General features: G+C 41.6%; 1 long non-coding RNA gene across 1 annotated transcript in view; it reads right to left on the minus strand.

Moving 5' to 3' along the window:
- Positions 1–11,296: 11,296 nt before the first annotated feature.
- Positions 11,297–23,665, minus strand: part of LOC139176415 (uncharacterized) — a 70,614-nt gene continuing 58,245 nt past the window's right edge. Inside the window, exon 4 of the long non-coding RNA XR_011560885.1 lies at positions 11,297–21,827. This is a non-coding gene — a long non-coding RNA (uncharacterized lncRNA). The remainder of the gene's footprint in view (positions 21,828–23,665) is intronic.

The raw sequence follows: 23,665 nt of genomic DNA on the forward strand, positions 1-23,665 counted from the left end.
CCACTCCAGTACTCTTGCCTGGATAATCGCATGGACAGAGGAGCCTGTAGGCTGCAGTCTGTGGGGTCGCTAAGAGTCGGACACGACTGAGCGATTTCACTTTCACTTTTCACTTTCATGCACTGGAGAAGGAAATGGCAACCCACTCCAGTGTTCTTGCCTGGAGAATCCCAGGGACGGGGGAGCCTGGTGGGCTGCCGTCTATGGGGTCACACAGAGTCGGACACGACTGAGATGACTTAGCAGCAGCAGCAACTGATGAATAGTAAAATTCACTCCAAAGTCCATGCTCTTTCTGCTATTCTAAGGAAAGAAATGGTAATGAGAGAGACAGTTGAGAAAAGAGAGAAAAAGAGGTATAAGAAACAGACTCATGGCAAGACTAACTCTTAAAGTCATTGACTCATTGATTTCTCTCATCTCTAAAACCATCTATTAATGGGGCCATTAGAGGCCCACTAAGTGAACTGCATCTAATCCCTTACCCATCCCTACCTTAGTTGTTGTTGCTTTTTTTTAACTTATCATGCTTTGGGGCTTTCCAGGCGGCTCAATAGTAAAGAATCCACCTGCCAATGTAGGAGACCCCAGAGACTTGGGTTCGATCCCTGGGTTGGAAAGATCCTATGGAGGAAGAAATGGCAACCTGCTCCAGTATTCTTTCCTGGGAAATCCTATGGACAGAGGAGCCTAGTGAGCCTAGGCTTGAGAAATTTATTTGCCTATATTCAAATATAAGAAACAGAATTATAAAACTATACCAAAATTTATATTCAACATTTTGACCAGAATGTAATTCATCACATCCTCTTATTCTGTCTGAGGATGCTCAGGAAAATTTTTATTTGATATCAGCACCTTAAATAGTCATGTTTATACTGAACAACTGGTTCATTGTTACCTTTCAGTCATCGTAAAGTTTGTACTTTATCACGATTCCCTTTTCATGTTGACTGTCCCAAAGTTCAGTCTTTTATTTAAGCCCCACATCTAAGTAGCATTCAAGATTAAATGACATCTGTTCTTATAATAACTTTGTTACTGCTGCCTCATTTTTAACTCATTTGAATATATATTAAAGTATACGTTAACGTATGCAAGTTTGCAGGGCCACCATAAATCCTTCTTAGAATAAGTAGACACTTCTTATTGTACCTTTGTTACATCTCCCAGCCCATATCTGATTTCAGCCCCAGAAGAGTGGATAGCTCCTGGTGTCAAAAATGCCTCAAGAGCTGCCCCAGGGTCATCTCTAAAGAACTGGGAGTTCAAAATGCAGGAGAGGTGATGCCCCTGGGGGAAGACATCAAACAGTGAGGAAAGCAAGCTGGTGAATAAAGGTTATGGTCTTTCATATTTCCAGTGGATGGTTCTGGAAGCAATGAGCTCAATAATGCTTTTGCTTGACTTCCTTCCTTTCCTGACTCATTGTCTTTGTTCTCTCACTCCTCTTTTAGGATAACCTCCAAAATAAATCACACGCGCCCAGAGCCTACTCTCAAAGCTCTACTGTCAGGGGAACCCAGATCAAAATGGTGGGGTAAAATGAAGGAAGAAGACAAGGAGGCAGTGAACAAAGTACCTGATATTTATTAATTCACTGAGGTCAGCTCCCAAGAACGAACAATAAGTTGTTTCTACCCAGATCACTGCCTATGAATTCCTTGCCTGAGAAAAATGAATGCATATAAAGTGATCCCCATTTCTACCGGATATATATACCACTCTTCCCTCAAACAATAATTTCAAGACATTTGGGCAAATAGCAGCTAAATTTTGATATTTAAGCAAACACAGTACTGACATATCATGGATATCCCAAATCCATTTCTAATATTTCAGGCATCAGATGCAGTGACACGCCACCAGTCATACTGCCTTCTTTGGGTGCCTGTTGGAGATATGAGGACTGGGACAGGCAGTGGCAGGGAATCAACCCCACTCCTCACCCAGGGGGTGGCCTGTATGTGCTGCTGCATGGAATAAACAAATACTGCAGGAAAGATCTCAGAGGCCACAGAGAGACACGTGACCGTATGGCATGTGTCCTACAGTAGAATGACACTGAGGACATTGGAGAGTTCTGCAGCCTTAGGGGACAAAATGTCCCACTTTACATGCTTCAGGGAACCTCATAATTGCCTTTTATGCCCCATGAGTGGCAGAGATCCAATCAAAATTTCATGAACTAATTTAACCAGATGATTATTGCTCTTTCCCTTTACTGCTCAGTCTTAGAGAGGGGTGATGATGGTGCTGGTGATGACTGCGTGTGTGCTCAGTCTGCTGCCATCTATTAAACACATGATCCCCAAACCCCTCATTTTACAATTAAGGAAACAAAAACCCAGATAGATTAGTGTCCCGCCCAAGATAAATAGCTGGCCATTGACAATGTTGGAACTTTGTCTCCTAAGCCAATATTTGTTCCATTATTCTCTGCTGCTTCTACACTAATATGCAGATGAGCATTTAACCTTGGGGTTTCCACAGGCAGTTCTAAGTAGGCTAAAGAGATAAAAATTATCCCTTCTGCTATTAATTTAAAGGAGGACAAGGCATTTTCCTGGTCACTCTGAGCTTACACTTCTAAGTGTAAAATAAAGTGTCCCAGTTCGTGGACATGGTCATCAGCCCTTAAGGAAGGGCCTGGGTTAGGAGGGTGGGGCTGAAAATGCTCAACCAGTGGCCAATAGCGACCTCTAGGCACAAGTAGGCATGTCTTTGCCTCAGTTTGCCTTACAAATGGAATTATCATTTTCTATTGTCCCATGCCATGAAATCAGTGGAAGAACTACCTTAACAGGGTTTTTGAATATTCTAGAAAGTCTGAGTAAACTCTAAGCATGAAAAAGTTTAATTTTTCTCCCCAACCACTGCCTTCTCCCTTCTCTGCCAAATCACCCCTTGATGACAGTTGAGTTTGAGCCAAAAACTTTCTAGGCACCTTTATTTACAAAAGAACTAGTGCCACTCTGGAATTGACTCCTCTTATAAATTTTAAAAAAGTAAGTACAGTTCAGTATAAATTCAAATTTGAATCTCACATGCAATTTAAAGCTTCCAACCTGCTCTTTGCTCAGTCCCAAGCCTTGGGTAAAGATCAGACTTTTTCTCTTCCTCCATCTCTTCTCTCCTTTTCTGACTCTTACTGGGCATGGTGACTAGAAGAAAGGTAATAAGGACTTTATATATAACCATGCCATTGTTCTGATTCCCTATGGGCAGACTACCAGTGCCCCCGGGGGCAGAGGTATTTCAGTGCTGGCTCTGCTATGGATTGCAAGAGTGATTTCTTTGGGGACCTTTTCCTAGTTCCCTCACAAGATGATGCACTCTCTGGCTGACCTCTTTAACATTTTCCTCCACTCCCATCCCAGGTGGTACACCTGTAGTATCTTATCCTGCTCCCATAGTCTGGCAGGGAACTGTAAGAAGGTCTAATCCAGTACTTTCTGCAATAAGCAGAGAAAACTCACTCATCCTTAGAGTCCAGTGTGGCATGCAGGCCACCCCAATATTGCCCTCTTTCATCCTCTTGCTATTATCACTGCTCCAGACAACATCTGGACTTAAGGACTCTCCAGGCAGTAGGGAGACATGGTTCTTCTCTCATATGCCCTCCAGGATACATACCAGGCGGCAGAGACCTTTCTCACTCTATCACACTCTTCCCCGAAAGTGGCCAAGAGTAGACCCATGGATTCTCCACGTGAACCCAACTAGATGGGGATGGGAGTGCTAGTCTCCTCTTCTTGTAGGCACTCCATAATCTCAACAAACAGCACGCTCATTTGACTTGGGAGAAAAGCTCCTTCAAAGAGTAGAGAATAAATGCCTCCCCAAAGTCTACAACCCACAACTCATATCCTTCCCACTGTCCAGGCTGCTTCTTGCACGGGATAAGGAAGCACCATGGTTTCTGTCATCTTTCTGTGTTGTCTTTTTAGGGTCAGGGGGCCATGTCCATTGCTCTCTTTGGAATACAGTGTTATTTATTGCCTGTTATTCTAAATGTTGAAGTTTTATATAAAATAGTGTTTTATATAAAATTTATATAAAATTGTGACATAAACATAATGCCAATGAGCAGAAATTTCACACAGAATTTACAAATACATAAGAGTATATGGCCTCTAAAAGTTACCATTAAAGTAAAACAAAAATATATAAAGAGAAATGATAAGAATCAGGTAAAACAGATAATATTCTTGGTCAAATGCAGCTATCCAGGAAAAGATTTACCAGTGGTTCATGGACCCAAACAGAAGCGTGAACCTGCTTGGTCTGATCTTCACCCTGACCAGTTCCCTTCACCTTTCTTTTTTTTTTTTTAATTTTATTTTATTTTTAAACTTTACAATATTGTATTAGTTTTGCCAAATATTGAAATGAATCCGCCACAGGTATACCTGTATTCCCCATCGTGAACCCTCCTTCCTCCTCCCTCCCCATACCCTCCCTCTGGGTCGTCCCAGTGCACCAGCCCCAAGCATCCAGTATCGTGCATCGAACCTGGACTGGCGACCCTTCACCTTTCTTGCTCCAGCTGCCAAGCATCTGTAAGCACCACTTCTACTCCCAGTATTTGATTCAAGTGCTGCAGACTTTAATTTTCACCTTGAACATGTTTCTGCAGCTCAAACTTGGCAACTTTCCACCATTATCTGTCCTCTGCTTCTGGGCACTAACCCCAGCCCCAGCCCCAGTCCCATGGGACTGGTCAGCTCAGACATCACCCCCACATCTCACCACAGGACCCTCCTGGTCTCTACAAGACAGTTGATTCTTGCTTTTCTCTATAGACCAGCTCCAAAATTAGAGTCCAGGAAAAAGAGGGACAGACCAGAGTTACAATAGTCAACAAAGTAGCTTCTGTCTGAAACACTCGGGGTGAAAAAAGAAGAAATTTGCTGACTGATATCAACCCACAAAATCTAATGGCTCCAAATATTCACCATATTCACATGACTGTAGAACACAGTTAAGCACTTGCCACTGATCTTGTGAATCAATTTTAAAAGCTGGTTGTCTGAGTCAGTTTGACTTCTTGGTTGCTTATCTATTCTTAATCGTCAGGTGTTCTGGCCTCTAACTCATGGGAATAAAGGTGAAGCAACTGCTTTGTGATCTTATTTTGTGCCCAGGCCTGGAGCCGGCACCATGCGTGTCCTCTCAAAGGGACTGGAGGGTGAGTCCTCTTTTTCATCCCCCCTCAACTTAAAGCCGTTTTCACCTTTCAAGTATCTTAGATGTTTTATACTAATGTTCAGGCCTCATCAGAAACACAATGCCAACTTTAATTTTGGGGTTGTTGAGCCCAGCACCAGGAGTTAAGACAAGAGGGTGGCTTTGAATCATGTTTTATTTATGCAGAGAAATAAAAATACACTCATGCGAGTGAAAGGTGAGATGCAGCACGAGGCAGTGCATTTTTACAAGGCAACTGCAAGCCTTGATTTACTCCCCATTCACTAAAACTTTATAGCTTCATCATCAAACGAGACAGGTTGCTCTCTGTCTCTTAGATGGAAAATATGGTTAATGTGCTGAGCCATGGTGCACCCACTCTTAGGCTGTTTATTAGAAATTGGAGGTATTTAGTGACTCTTTCTTTGTCACAGAGATGAGTCCCTGCGAGTCACCGAGGCCCTGGAAATGCTCAGCCTGACACACTGTTGCTGGGAATCCTACTGGATAACAATGGATGGAAGAAGTACAGAAGAAATTTCTCACTTCTGGAATCCTTCCCTATTCTGGACATAGAATATCCTTGAGCTTTCCCTGGCAGAGAACTAATTATTTATTTTAGTTTACTAATGTCTTTTGAGTCCACAGAGGTGGGGCACAAGAGCAGTAGTAAGGAAAAAGAGGGAAGTGATTTTAGCTATTACCCCCAGTGTGGCTTTGGGCAACTGGTTGTATTATCAGAAATGCCTGGGTCAACTTGAAGTTTAGAAAAAGACAGGCCCAAGGGACATACAGAACTATCAGAGTTTTAGGGATTTCATGATTCAGGGCAGTGCTGTCCAGTATAATGTGTGCCACAACAGAAGTTTTAAATTTTCTAGAGGCAATGTTAAAAAAACAAAGTAAAATAGATGGCTAGTGCAAGTTTGACGCATGAAGCAGGGTACTCAGTGCTGGTGCTCTGGGACAACCCACAGGGATGGGGTAGGGAGGGAGATGGAAGCAGGGTTCAAGATGGAGGGACGCATGGACACATGTACACCCATGGCCGATTCTGTCGATGTATGGCAAAAACCACCACAATATTGAAAAGTAGTTAGCCTCCAATTAAAACAAATAATTTTTAAAAAACAAAGTAAAAATAAAGAGTTGGAATTAACTTTAATAATTTATTTTCTTTAACCCAATATATTTTCATATTGACATGCAGTCAGTGTAAAAAGTTATTTAGGAAACATTTTACAGTTTTTTCCCATACTGTTATGGACTGCCTGATTGTCTCCTCCCAAATTCATATGTTGAAATGCTAACTTCCAGTGGGATGGTATTAAGGGTCAGGGCTTTTGAGAGGTGATTAAGCTTGCATGGAGTCATGAGGATGGAGCCCCCAAAATGGGATTAGTGTCTTTAAAAGAAGAGGAAAAGAGATCAGAGCTGCTTCTACCAGTCATGTGAAGATACAGCAAGGAGGAGGCTGTCCACAAGGTAGGAAGCAGGTTTTTATCAAACACCAGATCTGCCATCACCCCAACCTTGGGCTTCACAACCTCCAGAACTGTGAAAAATAAGTGCTTGTTGTTTAAGCCTCTCAGTCTATGGTAATTTGTTATAGCAGCCTAAACAGAGTAATACATATACTAAGCGTTCAAAATTGGGAGTGCATTGTACAACCTCCAGACCTTCTCAATTTGGACTAGCCACACTTCAAGTAATCAGATGTGGCTAGTAGTTACCACACTGGACAGTGTGGCTCTAGGGCAAGGCTGCTCAAACTTTAATGTCCACAGAAGAACCGAAGTACCTTGTTAAAATGCTACTTCTGATTTCATAAGTCAGGCTAGATTCTGAGATTCTGACTTCTTAGAAGCTTTCAGTTCAGTTCAGTGCAGTGCAGTCACTCACTAGTGTCTGACTCTTTGTGACTCCATGAATCACAGCACACCAGGCCTCCCTGTCCATCACCAACTACCGGAGTTCACTCAGACTCATGTCCATCGAGTTGGTGATGCCATCCAGCCATCTCATCCTCTGTCATCCCCTTTTCCTCCTGGCCCCAATCCCTCCCAGCATCAGGGTCTTTTCCAATGAGTCAACTCTTCGCATGAGGTGGCCAAAGTATTGGAGTTTCAGCTTCAGCATCAGTCCTTCCAATGAACACCCAGGACTGATTTCGTTTAGGATGGACTGGTTGGATCTCCTTGCAGTCCAAGGGACTCTCAAGAGTCTTCTACAACACCACAGTTAAAAAGAATCAATTCTTCAGCATTCAGCTTTCTTCACAGCCCAACTCTCACATTCATACATGACCACTGGAAAAATCATAGCCTTGACTAGACGGACCTTGGTTGGCAAAGTAATAGCTCTGCTTTTGAATATGCTTTCTAGGTTGGTCATAACTTTCCTTCCAAGGAGTAAGCCTCTTTTAATTTCATGACTGCAATCACCATCTGCAGTGATTTTGGAGCCCAGAAAAATAAAGTCTGACACTGTTTCCATTGTTTCCCCATCTATTTCCCATGAAGTGATGGGATCAGATGCCATGATCTTCGTTTTCTGAATGTTGAGCTTTAAGCCAACTTTTTCACTCTCCTCTTTCACTTTCATCAAGAGGCTTTTTTTAGTTCTTCTTCACTTTCTGCCATAAGGGTGGTTTCATCTGCATATCTGAGGTTGTGGATATTTCTCCTAGCAATCTTGATTCCAGCTTGTGCTTCTTCCAGCCCAAGGTTTCTCATCATGTATTCTGCAGAGAAGTTAAATAAGCAGGGTGACAATATACAGCCTTGACGTACTCCTTTTCCTATTTGGAACCAGTCTGTTCCATGTCCAGTTCTAACTGTTGCTTCCTTACCTGCATATAGGTTTCTCAAGAGGCAGGTCAGGTGGTCTGGTATTCCCATCTCTTTCAGAATTTTCCACAGTTTATTGTGATCCACACAGTCAAAGGCTTTGGCATAGTCAATAAAGCAGAAATATATGCTTTTCTGGAACTCTTTTGCTTTTTCCATGATCCAGCGGATGTTGGCAATTTGGTCTCTGGTTCCTCTGCCTTTTCGAAAACCAGCTTGAACATCTGGAAGTTCATGGTTCACATACTGCTGAAGCCTGACGTGGAGAATTTTGAACATTATTTTACTAGTATGTGAGATGAGGGCAATTGTGCGGTAGTTTGAGAATTCTTTGGCATTGACTTTCTTTGGGATTGGAATGAAAACTGACCTTTTCCTGTCCTGTGGCCACTGCTGAGTTTTCTAAATTTGCTGGCATATTGAGTGCAGCACTTTCACAGCATCATCTTTCAGGATTTGAAATAGCTCAACCGGAATTCCATCACCTCCACTAGCTTTGTTTGTAGTAATGCTTTCTAAGGCCCACTCAACTTTACATTCCAGGATGTCTGGCTCTAGGTGAGTGATCACACCATCGTGATTATCTTGGTCATGAAGATCTTTTTTGTACAGTTCTTCTGTGTATTCTTGCCACCTCTTCTTAATATCTTCTGCTTCTGTTAGGTCCCTATGATTGCTGTCCTTTATTGACCCCATCTTTGTATGAAATGTTCCCTTGGTATCTCTCATTTTCCTGAAGAGATCTCTAGTCTTTCCCAGTCTGTTGCTTTCCTCTATTTCTTTGCATTGATTGCTGAGGAAGGCTTTCTTAACTTTTCTTGCTATTCTTTGGAACTTACATTCAGATACTTATATCTTTCCTTTTCTCCTTTGCTTTTCACTTCCCTTCTTTTCACAGCTATTTATAAGGCCTCCTCAGACAGCCATTATGCTTTTTTGCATTTCTTTTTCTCAGGGATAGTCTTGATTCCTGTCTCCTGTACAATGTCATGAACACCCGTCCATAGTTCATTAGGCACTCTGTCTATCAGGTCTAGTCCCTAAAATCTATTTCTCACTTCCACTGTATAATCATAAGGGATTTGGTTTAGGTCATACCTGAATGGTCTAATGGTTTTCCCTACTTTCTTCAATTTAAGTCTGAATTTGGCAATAAGGAATTCATGATCTGAACCACAGTCAGCTCCTGGTCTTGTTTTTGCTGACTGTATAGAGCTTCTCCATCTTTGGCTGCAAAGAATATAATCAATCTGATTTCAGTGTTGACCATCTGGTGATGTCCATGTATAGAGTCTTCTCTTGTGTTGTTGGAAGAGGGTGTTTGTTATTACCAGTGCCTTTTCTTGGCAAAACTCTATTAGTCTTTGCCCTGCTTCATTCCGTATTCCAAGGCCAAATTTGCCTGTTACCCCAGGTGTTTCTTGACTTCCTACTTTTGCATTCCAGTCACCTATCATGAAAAGGACATCTTTTTTGGGTGTTAGTTCTAAAAGGTCTTGTAGGTCTTCATAGAACTGTTCAACTTCAGCTTCTTCAGCATTACTGGTCAGTGCATAGACTTGGATTATCGTGATATTGAATGGCTTGCCTTGGAAATGAACAGAACATTCTGTTGTTTTTGAGGTTACATCCAAGTACTGAATTTTGGACTCTTTTGTTGACCATGATGGCTACTCCATTTCTTCTAAGGGATTCCTGCCCACAGTAGTAGATATAATGGTCATTGGAGTTTAATTCACCCATTCCAGTCCATTTTAGTTCACTGATTCCTAGAATGTTGACGTTCACTCTTGCCATCTCTTGTTTGACCACTTCCAATTTGCCTTGATTCATGGACCTAACATTCCATGTTCCTATGCAATATTACTGTTTACAGCATCGGACCTTGCTTCTATCACCAGTCACATCCACAACTGGGTATTGTTTTTGCTTTGGCTCCATCCCTTCATTCTTTCTGGAGTTATTTCTCCACTGATCTCCAGTAGCATATTGAGCACCTACCGACCTGGGGAGTTCCTCTTTCAATATCCTATCATTTTGCCTTTTCATACTGTTCATGGGGTACTCAAGGCAAAAATACTGAAGTGGTTTGCCATTCCCTTCTCCAGTGGACCACATTCTGTCAGATCTCTCCACCATTACACATCCGTCTTGGGTGGCCCCACACGGCATGGCTTAGTTTCATTGAGTTAGACAAGGCTGTGGTCCATGTGATCATTTGACTAGTTTTCTGTGATTATGGTTTCAGTGTGTCTGCCCTTGTTGCGCTCTTGCAACACCTACTGCCTCTCTTGGCTTTCTCTTACATTGGACGTGGGGTTTCTCTTCACGGTTGCTCCAGCAAAGCGCAGCCGCTGCTCCTACCTTGGATGAGGGGTATCTCCTCACAGCCACCCCTCCTGACTTTGAACGTGGAGCAGTTCCTCTCGGCCTTCCTGAGTCTGATGACCATTATATCTACTACTGTGGGAAGGAATCCCTTAGAAGAAATGGAGTATCCATCATAGAAAATACTCACAAATTACAAATTTAATAAAGTTTCCATAACCGGAATGTATAAAGGATTCCTAAACCCAACAGCAAAAATAACATTTAAAAAATAGAGAACAATTTGAACAGACATTTCTCCAAAGATATGCACATGGCCAACAGGCACATGAAAAGATACTCGTCTCACTAACTGTTCAGAAAATACAAATCAAAACCACAGACACAACCATTAGAATGACTATTTAAGAAACCCAGAAAATAACAAGTGTTGGTGAGAATACACACACACACACACACACACACATATAACACACATACATACTTAGTGAGTATAGTAAAAAAGAAATACTAGATTTTACTCTTTAAACAGATGAAGTTTTGTGAAGCAAATTTTCTCTCAGTTAAAAAAAAGGAAAAGAAAATGTTTTTACAATAATTTCTCTGATCATATTTATTATGGGTTTATTGTTTTTTATTTTATTTTTAAACTTTACATATTTGTATTAGTTTTGCCAAATATCAAAATGAATCCGCCACAGGTTTACATGTGTTCCCCATCCTGAACCCTTCTCCCTCCTCCCTCCCCATACCATCCTTCTGGGTCGTCCCAGTGCACTAGCCCCAAGCATCCAGTATCGTGCATCGAACCTGGACTGGCAACTCGTTTCTTACATGATATTTTACATGTTTCAATGCCATTCTCCCAAATCTTCCCACCCTCTCCCTCTCCCACAGAGTCCATAAGACTGTTCTATACATCAGTGTCTCTTTTGCTGTCTCATACACCGGGTTATTGTTACCATCTTTCTAAATTCCATATATATGCGTTAGTATACTGTATTTATGTTTTTCCTTCTGGCTTACTTCACTCTGTATAATAGGCTCCAGTTTCATCCACCTCATTAGAACTGATTCAAATGTATTCTTTTTAATGGCTGAGTAATACTCTCTGATCATATTTAGTCCATTCTGCAAACAGCATCAAAACTAGGGGCTGAATTCTTGTGCTGGGCACTAAGCATAAGGTGCCAAGTACAACTAATATAGTCCTTGCCCACAGGGATCTTACTGTCTATCTGTTCTGTCTATCCATCTACCTATGCCCCAAGATCAGCCCAGCCTACTATTATGAACAAGTTAACTCGACACTGCCATTACCAGGTGTATACTGGCCCAAGACATACTAGCGGCTTCCCTGGTAGTTCAGTGGTAAAGAATCTGCCTGCAATGCAGAAGACATGGGTTCAGTCCCTGGCTTAGGAAGATCCCCTGTACAAGAAAATGGCAACCCAACTCCAGTATATTCTTGCCTGGGAAAGCCCATGGACAGAGGAGGCTGGTGGGCTATGGGGTCGCAAATTGTTCAACATGACTTAGCAACTAAATAATAACAAGATGTACTAGAGGTTGCTGATGAACCTTAAACATCTCAAGTCATTTTGTGTGTGTGTGTGTTTATATATTTATATATACATATTGCATTAGTTTTCTAGGACTGTCATAACAAAGTACTGCAAACTGAGTAGTAAACAGAAGCTTGTCTCATAGTTCTAAAGCCTAGAAATTCAAGATCAAGGTGTTAGCAGGACCATGCTCCCTTTCAGGGAGCTAAGAAAGGATCGAACTCAGGCCTCTCTCCACTTCAATCTGCACATCAACGTTTCCCTGTGTGCATGGCTGTGTCCAAGTGTCCCCTTTAAAGGACACCAGTCATATTGAATTAGAGGGTCTATGTTACTCTAGTATAATCTTGTTTCAACTAAATAATAGTATCTGCAACAACTCTTTGTGAAAATAAGGTCACATTCTGAGGGAACTGGGAGTTAGTACTTTAACATGTGAACTTTGGAGGGACCTAATTTCATCTGTAAGAAACACACACCTGTGTGGGTGTACACATGCATGCACATTGGCTTCAATAGCATCTCCAAGTGATGGAAAAGGCAATTTACTTTAGTCCCTATGCTCTAGAGAATTCTACTAAGGCTCAGAGAAGCTAAGGGATTAGGGGAATCCAGGTCTCTAGACCCTCAGTCGAGGACATTTTCTACTCCTTGGAATAGTGTGTGTCTTCTGATGCCATCACTTCTACTGTTGCAACCACTGCCAAACAGTCAGATTCCTAAGGGTTCTGATTTGGCCAACGTGGGTGTCAAGCTGGTGGGCAGTCTCTAAAGCATTTCTCAGACTGTGCTGACAGCATCCTTGCAGAAGAGTGGGCACTGGAATAAAAGCTTATTCTACAACATGGCATTCCTACAAGGCTGCTTAATATGCCTGTTTCTTAAGCAGCTAAGAGTTGTTTGCAGCTCTGTGTTCAGAAAACTAGCAAGTCAAATCCATAGGGACCAGAGTTCAGCACATTTCCAACCAAAGGGGTAAGCTGTCTGTCAACTCAATCCTAGTTATCACATATTGCTAGTTATCACATATTGCTGTGTCTTCAAAATCATCACCAGCTCAATATCTAATTTACTGAAACAGCATCTAGTATTTGATATAATCTAATCTTTAGGGTAGTAAAACACCCCAAATTTTTCTCTAATCTATACCCAAGCCAAAATCCTCCTCTTTAAAACAATGCATGTCCACTGATGGAGGAATGGATAAAGAGGATGTGGTACACGTACACAGTGGAATATTACTTAGCCACGAAAAAGAATGAAATAAAGCTATTTGCAGTGGCATGGATGGACCCTATGGCCCTAGAGATTGTCATACTGAGTGAAGTAAGTCAGATAGAGAAAGACAAATATCAAATGATATCACTTATATGTGGAATCAAAAAACATGGTACAAATGAATCTATTTACAAAACAGAAATAGAGTCACAGATATAGAAATCAAACTTATGGTTATGAAGGGGGAAAGGGGAAGAAATAAATTGAGAGATTGAGATTGACATGTACACACAACTATACATAAAATATATAACTAATAAGCACCTACTGTATAGCATAGGGAACTCCACTTAATATTCTGTAATGACCTATATGAGAAAAGACTGTAAAAAAGATTTTGGTTCAGTTCGGTTCAGTCGCTCAGTCATGTCCGACTCTGCGACCCCATGAATGGCAGCACACCAGGCCTCCCTGTCCATCACCAACTCCCGGAGTTCACTCAAACTCACGTCCATTGAGTCGGTGATGCCATCCAGCCATCTCATCCTCTGTTGCCCTCTTCTCCTCCTGCCCCCAATCCCTCCCAACATCAGAGTCTTTTCCAATGAGTCAACTCTTAGCATGAAGTGGCCAAAGTACTAGAGTTTCAGCTTCAGCATCATTCCTTCCAAAGAACACCCAGGACTGATCTCCTTTAGAATGGACTGGTTGGATCTCCTTGCAGTCCAAGGGATTCTCAAGAGTCTTCTCCAACACCACAATTCAACAACAGCCTTGTTCTTCTATTATACATATTGTTCTTCAATTATACATATACATATATATGTATAATTGATTCACTTTGCTGTATAGCAGAAACTAAGACAACACTGTAATCAACTACATTCCAACAAAAATTAATTTTTAAAAAGGCCTAAATAGAAGAACAAGGCTGTTGTTTTAAAAGACTTAAGGTAGGAGGGGGTTAATTGGTTTGGCAAAAACTCAAATTAACACCCACACCTAAGAGTTGCCTCCCAGAGATGTATCATAGATATGTGAGCAACCAGACAAATCACATGAAAGGTAGAAAAATAAAGAGGATTTCTTTGAAAGTGACCCAATAGAGGCTGTGGTCAAGATACCCTGGAAAGGGAGGCCAGGAGGGCTGCTGAAGCTTGGCATAGCTGTGGTTGTTTAGTTGCTTAGTCATGTTCGACTCTTTGCAAACCCCTGGACTGCAGCATGCTATGCTTTCCTATTATTCACCATCTCCTGGAGTTTGCTCAAACTCATGTGCATTGAGTCAGTGATACCACCCAACCATCTCATCCTCTGTTGCCCTCTTCTCCTCCTGCCTTCAATCTTTCCTAGCATCAGGGTCTTATTCAATGAGTCACCTCTTTGCATCAAGTGGCCAAAGTCTTGGAGTCTTAGCATTAGTCCTTCCAGTGAAGTTGATTTCCTTTAGAATTGACTGGTTTGATCTCCTTGCTGTCCAAGGGACTCTCAAGAGTCTTCTCTAACAGCACAGTTTGAAAGCATCAATTCTTTGGTGCTCAGCCTTCTTTATGATCCAATTCTCACATCCATACATGGCTACTGGAAAAACCATAGCTTTGACTATATGGATTTTGACATAGACGTGGAACCTCTGCTAAGTCACTTCCCTTCTCCCTTGCTTTTCCCCAAGTGTGAAATGAAAGCATTACACTGAGAGATTGCCAACATCCCTTCTGATTTTAAAATTTTATCTGGGAGGAAACCCAGGTAAATAAATTAGCCATATGCTCTCTAAATGAACAACAGATTCCAAAGAGCTATGCAGCTCCTAAGCTGCTGAAAGCCACCGATCCCAGTAAACACTCCCTCCCACAGAGCCACTCTAGGCACCGTGGAGAGAGAAGAAGTCCAAGGCATCAAACAGCACTGACCCTGCTTCTCCTGAGAACACATAAGTCAGTGGCCCTGAAGCACCTGGGTAGCTCAGATAAGCATTTGGAACTGGGAGACAATATAGGCAATGGGAGTCTGAGGTCTCTCTGAAATAGGATGGGAACCTAGCAGGAGGAAGCATCACTGCACACCAGGTGGGTCAAAGGTCAATGCTCACTGGCAAAAAGCTGTACAAGATCCTCACCACTAGTGACTAGTCAAAGGACTGAAAGCCCAAGAAGACAGGGATTTCAACCAGTGGTAGACACCTATTTTGATATTGTAGACTGGCCACCAGTGAGCCAGATTTGGGCAGGAGACTAGTTTTACTTATCCTGTATAGTATATTTCAAAAAATTAGTTTCCAATCTTAAAATGTTGAAACATTTTTAAACATAAAATACAGATTTCCAGTTTCTCTTGAAAATTATATATTTGGTGATGGGTAAGTGCTCAGTCATTCAGTCATGTCCAATGCTTTGCAACCCTAAGGACTGTTGCCCATCAGGCTTTTCTGTCCATGGGATTATCCTGGCAAGAATACTGAAGTGGGTTGCCATTTCCTCCTCCAGGAGATCTTACCAACCCAGGGATCAAACCCAAGTCTCTTACTCAACCTAGGGATTGAACCTGAGTCTCTTCCATCTCCTGCATTGGCAGGCAGATTCTCCACCACTGAGCCATCTGGGAAGCCCATATTTGGAGAAACTGAGCCTTTATTCCCACCTGACTGCCATCATCTGGGACTGAAGACCACTTGCCCAGGACAGATGGGACATGGCTTCCCAATGTGTCACAAGCCAGTCGTCAGCTTTGCTCATTTGCAGGTGTTCTCTGGGCTCACTCAGGAATAAAGTGAATGAGATCATCCAGTGCTGTCTGCAAAGGCAGAGGCATGGGTTTGCCTCAGCAAGCCTTTCAGTTTTCTGAATGATAACCATGGACCAAAGGCAGCACCATCTAAATCATAAATTTAATAGGCAAAAAAGGTACTGAGAATAAATCAATGAGCACCATGAAAGGAATGATTTCATAAAAAGTGGCACATCCATACTATGAAATATTATCCAGCTATTGAAGAGAATCCAGATCAGTGGCTCTCAACCAGGGACAATTTTTTTCTTCAGGGACATCTGGGGGTAGGGAGGGGTGTAGATAGAGCTAGGCACTGCTGTGACCTGGTAGGTAGTGGATAGCAATGCTGTTAAACATCCTACAATGCACAGGAGAGCCCCTCCACAACAAAAAATGTCAGTAGTACTGAGGATCAAAAAACATCTAGATTCAATCTTATTAACATGATACTGAGAAAAGCAAGATGCAGTATATTTACCATTTTAATACAATGACAGAAAAAGTTATGCTCTCAAATTTAATAAATAGTATTATGATAGTATCTGTATGAAATCAGCTATTTCTGCATCTATATGCATAAAAAGTTTCGTCAAACACTAGATCACCAAATGTTAACAGGATCCAACTCAGAATGATGGCATGCCAGTTGATTTCTACTTTTATCCTTTTATTTCTTGGCTTTGTGTGAACATTTTTTTAAAAATCTGCATTATTTACATAATCAGCAAAACACAGTAAAGATGTTTTTCATTGAAAAAAATTTATACACATGATCTTTGATAATAGATTTATTGGTCACCCTGCAAAATCTTATCCCTTTTGCCATTAACAAAGACAATCATAATTGATTAACATCTTTCTGGTCTCTCTTCCCTTGCCTGACATTGAAAGGGCCAGAAAAAGGTCATGTGGTTCTTAGCAAGAGAAGCCCAGGCAGCTAATCTGTTAGCGTCAGCACCGGACAGCAAGAGTCAGTTGGCAATCAATGACTGACCAACTTACAGAGCCACATCTCCTCTCCCCCTTCCTGATCAAGTTTATCCTGAGTGCAGAGAGTTCCCAGACAGAGAACAGAGCCAGAAGACATGGGCCCTACTCTTAATAAGCTTACTCACTATTCAGGAGATGTTCACAGCATGGAGCCGAACTTGGTGTAGTTGGGGGTACCAGTTACAAATCCAAGTTCACAAAAACCAGCTCTGCCTGGCATCAGGTCAGTCTGCCTTTCATATCCTGCTAACCACTTTGCAGTTGAAAAAGCAGAGGTTTTTGCAGTGTCAGAGGCTCCAAAGGACTGGAGCTCAGTCAGACTGCATCTGTATCTGCTGAAGACAACAGTACAGGGCCAAACTCTGTTCCTGAGGCACCTCTCAGCTGCCCTTGCTTGGGTATCACAGCATCATCACCAGTGGGCTGAGTGGAAAGTGCTGTTGGCCTCTCTGTCCCACCTTGCATCTCCTGGTACACCATGTCTGAAAACAGATTCAGTCTTCTCCCAAAAGGAGTGGATTACTGTGTAGTTGTACATAAGTATCTGAATGTGTGGTTCTAATTTTTGTGAAAGCAGGGTATATGCACACCCTTTTATCAATAAGTAGTTATCACTATGTACATCAATAGACAAGAGTTTCAGGACACATGAGATAATGCTTTGGGATCAATGTAAGCATGTGTATTTAACAATGAATATATTATGCACAAGGGTTTCCCTGGTAGCTCAGTTGGTAAAGAATCCACCTACAATGTAGGAGACCCCAGTTCGATTCCTGGGTCAGGAAGATTCCCTGGAAAAGGGATAGACTACCCACCCCAGTATTCTTGGGCTTCCATTCTGGCTCAGCTGGTAAAGAACCCATCTGCAATGTGGAGACCTGGGTTTGATCCCTGGATTGGAATGATCCCCTGGAGAAGGGAAAGGCTACCCACTCCAGTATTCTGGCCTGGAGAATTCCATGGGACTCTTTAGTCCATGGGGTTATAAAGAGTCAGACATGACTGAGCAAAAATGAAAGTTTTTCACTTTTCATATTATGCATATTATTCAACAAGTTAAACTTCAATATTAGCTAAAGAATTCAGTCAACATACTTAGTGATAAAACTGAGCTTCTGTAATGTCCTACATATCAGGTATTTTGCTAGGTGCTTTCCAAGTATGTCTTCAAAACTCACAAAATCCCTGCTGAGAGAGTCCTATTAGCCTTATGCAATAGATGAGGAAACTGAAGTTCAAAGCAAGTTAGATATATCTCCCAAGTCTACTATCAAATGTCAGAGCCAAGATTCATAGCCATATCTATTTGAATCCAATATGGTTTCATTCTATGATGCTTTCTCCCCATTTATTCCTCATAACCCAAGATATCTTGTATAAAGGGAAGCTCAAGATGTCTATCAGAAGAGCTACAATCAAAACCTAATGTCCTGGAGTTTACACTTATACCAGGGCTTCCCAGGTGGCTCAGTGGTAAAGAACCCACCTACCAATGCAGGAGATGCAGTATTGATCCCTGAATCAGGAAGATCCCCTGGAGGAGGAAATGGCAACCCACTCCAGTATTCTAGACTGGAAAATCCCACAGAGAGCCTGACAGGCTATAGTTCATGGGGTCACAAAGAGTCAGACACGACTGAGCACGCATACAGCACACACTTATACCAAATACTTGTCTGCCCTTTAATGAATAATAGTCAAATAATTATATGTTATTGGGTAAGTAGGATATAATAGCAAAGCTAAATATAGTAAGTATCAATATCTGGGAAATTCGCTTTGATGAAACTAGAGATTTTTATAGCTTCGAGTACAACTAGTAGTGTTTCATTTTTCTTGAAGTATGATGAAATAGCCAATGACATTGGGGTAAATGGAAAAACCCAAAGGAGGTTATCATCAATTTCCTATCTCCAGTTCATGCAGGGATCATTAATTCTACTTACTGAAGTATAAAGTGGTGCTCTTTATGGTTGAGACCTCCTGTGAATTTTCTGTGATGAGCAGGTTAACATCAAATTAAAATCCCCCAAACAAATACAAGGGGTCCGTCAGTCTCAGACAGTTTCTCTTAGATTAGCTTCTCATTAAACATAGGAATGGGTCTCCTAGGAGCTTCCCAGTCGGGCTCTCTTGCTTGGGATGTGATGGTCATTTTTGCTAACTCTATAACCAATGTTTCACAACAGTTTTTGTACTTTTTTTTTTTTTTAAAGCATATTCCCTATTTGGTGAATATAATATTCTCATGCAGCTTCCTCCTCAAAAATAAATAAATAAATAACTGAAAACTAAAGCCTCCTCTTGATAATTTCTATCATTTCAAGAAAGAAAGAAAGTGAAAATTGTTCAGTTCTGTCCATCTATTTGTGATACCAGGGACATAGCCTATGGAATTCTCTAGGCCAGAATACTGTAGTGGGTAGCCTTTCCCTTCATTCCAAAGATAAACCCTAATAAGTGAACACTAAAGCCTCCTCTTGATAGTTTCTATCATTCCAAAGACAAAGCCTATCATATCAGCACAAAGCAAGGCTGGTAAGTCTAGCTTATTTCCTGCAGTTTTATTTAAGAAAGTAACAGTGTTTGGTGGGTTTGTTTGTTTGTTTGTTTTTTTTGGCTTCAACTTCCCATCATAATATGGGCTTCCCTGATAGCTCAACTGGTAAAGAATCTGCCTGAAATCCAGGAGACTCCAGTTCGATTCCTGGGTCGGGAAGATCCACTGGAGAAGGGAAGGGCTACTCACTCCAGTACTCTGGCCTGAAGAATTCCATGGACTGGATAGTCCATGGGGTCACAAAGAATCGGACTGAGTGATTTTCTTTTTTTTTTTCCCATCATAATAGTGAATATACTTCTCAAACTTCCCCTTCCTTGAAAAATCCTAAGTTTTCCCTGTGGTAGGTCCTGACACCCTGGCTCTGAATTACAGTCCCAAAGTTAAATTAACTCCAAAGATAGGACAGGAAACTAATTTCATTGGAGCTGGTTTGTTTTTCTTACACTGATGGGAAAAGTAAATGCTTAAGGAGAGAGGAGCTGACACTGGCAAAAGGAGGATGTGCACCTTCTTCCCATCACAGGAGCAGTGCAGGAGGTGGCAACGCAGGCAGGAGAGGCCTCAGACTCGGCCCTCCTTACCAAGGAGGTGTCCAGCTTAGCACTCAAGTGGTGACGCCCGAGGAGATTCCACAGACCTGCTCATCCTCACTCCCTCTGTGTGCCACGGAAGCAGACCCACTCTTCACTCACAAGACAGAAAAGATTCGCAAGAGGCAACCATGGAATAAAGAGAGAGAAATGATGACAGGGAGGAGAACAAAGACTTATAGAGGGATAAGAAAGGCATCAGAGGAAAAGGAGAAAAGCAGAGGAGAGCAACCAATGAAGGCATCCAGGAAGTTTAGGCCATAGAGAACAGGAGGGATCATCACAATGACAGTTTCACACTGGTAACAGTGCATGCTCACTCAGTCATGTCTGACTCTTTGCAACACCATAAACTACAGCCTGCCAGGCTCCTCGTCCATGGGGTTTCCCAGGCAAGGATACTGGAGTAGGTTGCCATCTCCTTCTCTTGGGGGATCTTCTTGACCCAGGGATTGAACCTGTGTCTCCTGTATTGGCAGACGGATTCTTTACCAATGAGCCACCAGGGAAGCTGACACAAACATACATACATACATTCAATTTAGTTTAACTGCATTTCAGGATAAATATAAACCTAAAAAACACCTATCCCAACCTCCCTTTACCCTGAGGAATCTAAGACTCTCATTGCCAGGTAGCAGCATTAGAATTTAAACCCAGTTTGTCTAGCTCCACATCCCAAGCTGTTAATTACTAGGTCACTTATCTGTAACGAATGCAAAAGAAATGTGTACACTTAGTTGCTTTTTCTCCAGGTCACATTAGTCATCTTGATGCTTTTCCGCTGATGTATCTGTTAATAAAAATCACTTGGGGACCCACTCTAGAAACTTCCATTGCAGCCTCAAGCACACTCTTTGGACTATCTTTGTGATGATATAGCCTCATGCTCTGAGAGTGGAGAGTATTTGGGGGATAGCCAAAAGCCAGTCAGAGCAAAATTGGTGAAAATCTGTGGCAGACACTGCTACTATGTGAGGTTTAAGCACAAAGTATTCTGTGTGTCTTTACTGTTTCAAAGAAATTCCCAAAGAAGAGCTGTTAGCAAATGCTGATCAATGGCCTCGCCATTGCAATAAACAAAGACCCAAGATAACCCCTTCAAAGCTCAACATTAAATTGGTACATTTGTCAAAACACGATTCCTGTCACAATAAAATCCTAGCTTAGTCGTTCTTCATACAGAAGCAATCTGATCTTGGTTTAACTACTGGTAAATGAATGTTCCAGGGACTTCCCTGTCGGTCCAGTGGTTAGGGTGCCAAACCTTCACTGTAGGGGTCATGGGTTCCATCTGCGGTTGGGGAACTAAGATCCTACATGCTGTAGAGCATAAATGAATGAATGAATGAATAGAAAATAAATGTTCCATGAAAAAAGAAAAACAGGTAAGCATCTAATAGTCTTTGATGTTGACGCTGTTGAAGCATCTTGTGCCCTAATTTGATAAAAGTCCAAAGAGAAAGGATAATGCTCTTGAGGTATTATGGCCCTTAAACTTCAAACTTTTGATCATGGGAGCGAGATCATGGATGACAAGATATTTGGGATGAGATGGCCTGACTATCTCCTGCTCTGAGAGTGACTAATCTTTGAACAGGGCTAACAGGGCTACCTCTCAAAATTTGAAAAATGGCATCATATTTGGGCTGGAGAGCTTCCTCTTCTGTTCATGGTCCACAGAGCAGGTGCTGTCTTCTGAATGGTTACTGCTTTTCTCAAGAGCTGCCAATTTTCATTATAGCAATGGACTGGAGGAGTGCTGGAATGTCACATGAAAAGAAAATTAGTGAGCAGCCCCCTTTTTTTCCATTAGAATTTCAGCAAAGTGAGTAAAGCAAGGGCAGACAAGATAATTGAAGGGGTTGCACGGGCATTTATTTCACTTTCATTTTTCCTTTGAGAAAGTGTTAATAAAATTAGCAGTGTTACAATAACAGCAAGGATTATAAAAGATACATTAATCAACAATGTACAATTTCCCTACCAGAATCTATAATAAAACTTTTCAAATGCAAATCTCCCATCAGTGAACATATAAAGAGGCAAGATAAAGAAGGGGGAGAAATGACATTAAGCTAATTCTCAGTCATCTCTGAAAACTAGAAGGATTAAAACTTTTGAAGTTAACTGACAAATCTCCCCAAACTTAATTTCAAACTTTCATTCAGTTTTTGCTCTGTCAAGGCTTTAGCCAAAGCTCCTTACAAGGAATCATGCTAATTCTTTTCAGTTTTAGGGACTGGGTTAAAATCATCAATGTCTTCCCATAGCCTACCACACAAAGCCCCAAATCCTCTTACACGTCTCTCTAAAGTCAAGTCCTAATCAGCAATCAAAGCCCTTGTAATCCAGCCCACTCTGGCCCCAAAGTCATTTCCCTTGTTTGCCCACCACAAATTCTCAGCTAAAAACTGGGTCCCTTCCAGGTCTACAATGCTCTACTCCTCTGTATCTTATTTCTGTTCAATTTCTTCATCCTCTGAAGCCTTTACAACTCAGATGCTGCCTCTTCTCAGCCTCGCCCTTCCCTTCTAGGTCTCATCACCTTACACCTCTCATGTAGTCTGAACCAAATCACACCTTGATAATAAGCCATTTGAATGGATCACAATTTATCATGGATACCACCTCTGCAGGAGGACAGCAAGCTTCCATGAAGCAGAGACAGCAAGCATTGAGCATATACACACGATAAACATCTAGTGACTGTATGATAGACTCTCTGTTCCTATGCCTCCTTCTGTGGAGATGCAAACAGGCCAAAAGGCAGAGAAAAAGAAAAGAAGAGGAGAGACAAGGGAATCTCAATGCTCCAGAATCTGAACAACGAACTGAACAATGGTCTAAATAACCCTAAGTTTACTGTATACGTAAAGGGAAAATGCACAGAGGATGAATGCAGTTTACACTAAAGTTGTTTTGAGAACTATGATGATTTATTAAATGTTGATTCAGCAAATCTAGTATAAAGGGGTTTCCCAGGTGGTGCAGTGGTAAAGAATCTGCCTGCCAATGTAGGAGACAACAGAGACACGGGTTGGATCCCTGGGTCAAGGAAGATCCCCTGGAGAGGGAAATGGCAATCCACTCCAGCATTCTCGCCTGGAAAATTCCATGGACAGAGGAGCCTGGTGGGTTACAGCCCATGGGGTCACAGAGTCAGACACAACTGGGTAACTGGGCACACACACATACACTTCCAAGAGGAGCAGATATGTAGATATAAAATATTTCCTAAAATCAAATGGTACAATCATAAATATACTAAAGAAAATGTCTCCCCTAAATCATTCTCAACTCAAAATGGTAAATTAAATTCATTATTGAGATATTCAGGCATGCTAATGATGCTGAATGTACCTGCTGGTAATAAATGTAAACACTGAAATCTTCCAGGAACATGATGAGAGCCGTTTTCACACAACCATCTGAAGTCTCCATCTGTCATTCAGAAAGCTATAGCTGCATTGAATCCTTTGTGTAAAACCCAAGGAGATGCTGCTCATGGTAAGAATGAGGCTAACGTTTCTATCAAAGCAAAACAACAACAACTGCTTGAAAATGCCAAGAATCACAACAGAAAGATGAACTGGTGCT

This window comes from Bos indicus, chromosome 2, assembly GCF_029378745.1.
Source record: "Bos indicus isolate NIAB-ARS_2022 breed Sahiwal x Tharparkar chromosome 2, NIAB-ARS_B.indTharparkar_mat_pri_1.0, whole genome shotgun sequence".
In the NCBI taxonomy this organism is placed as follows: Eukaryota; Metazoa; Chordata; class Mammalia; order Artiodactyla; family Bovidae; genus Bos; species Bos indicus.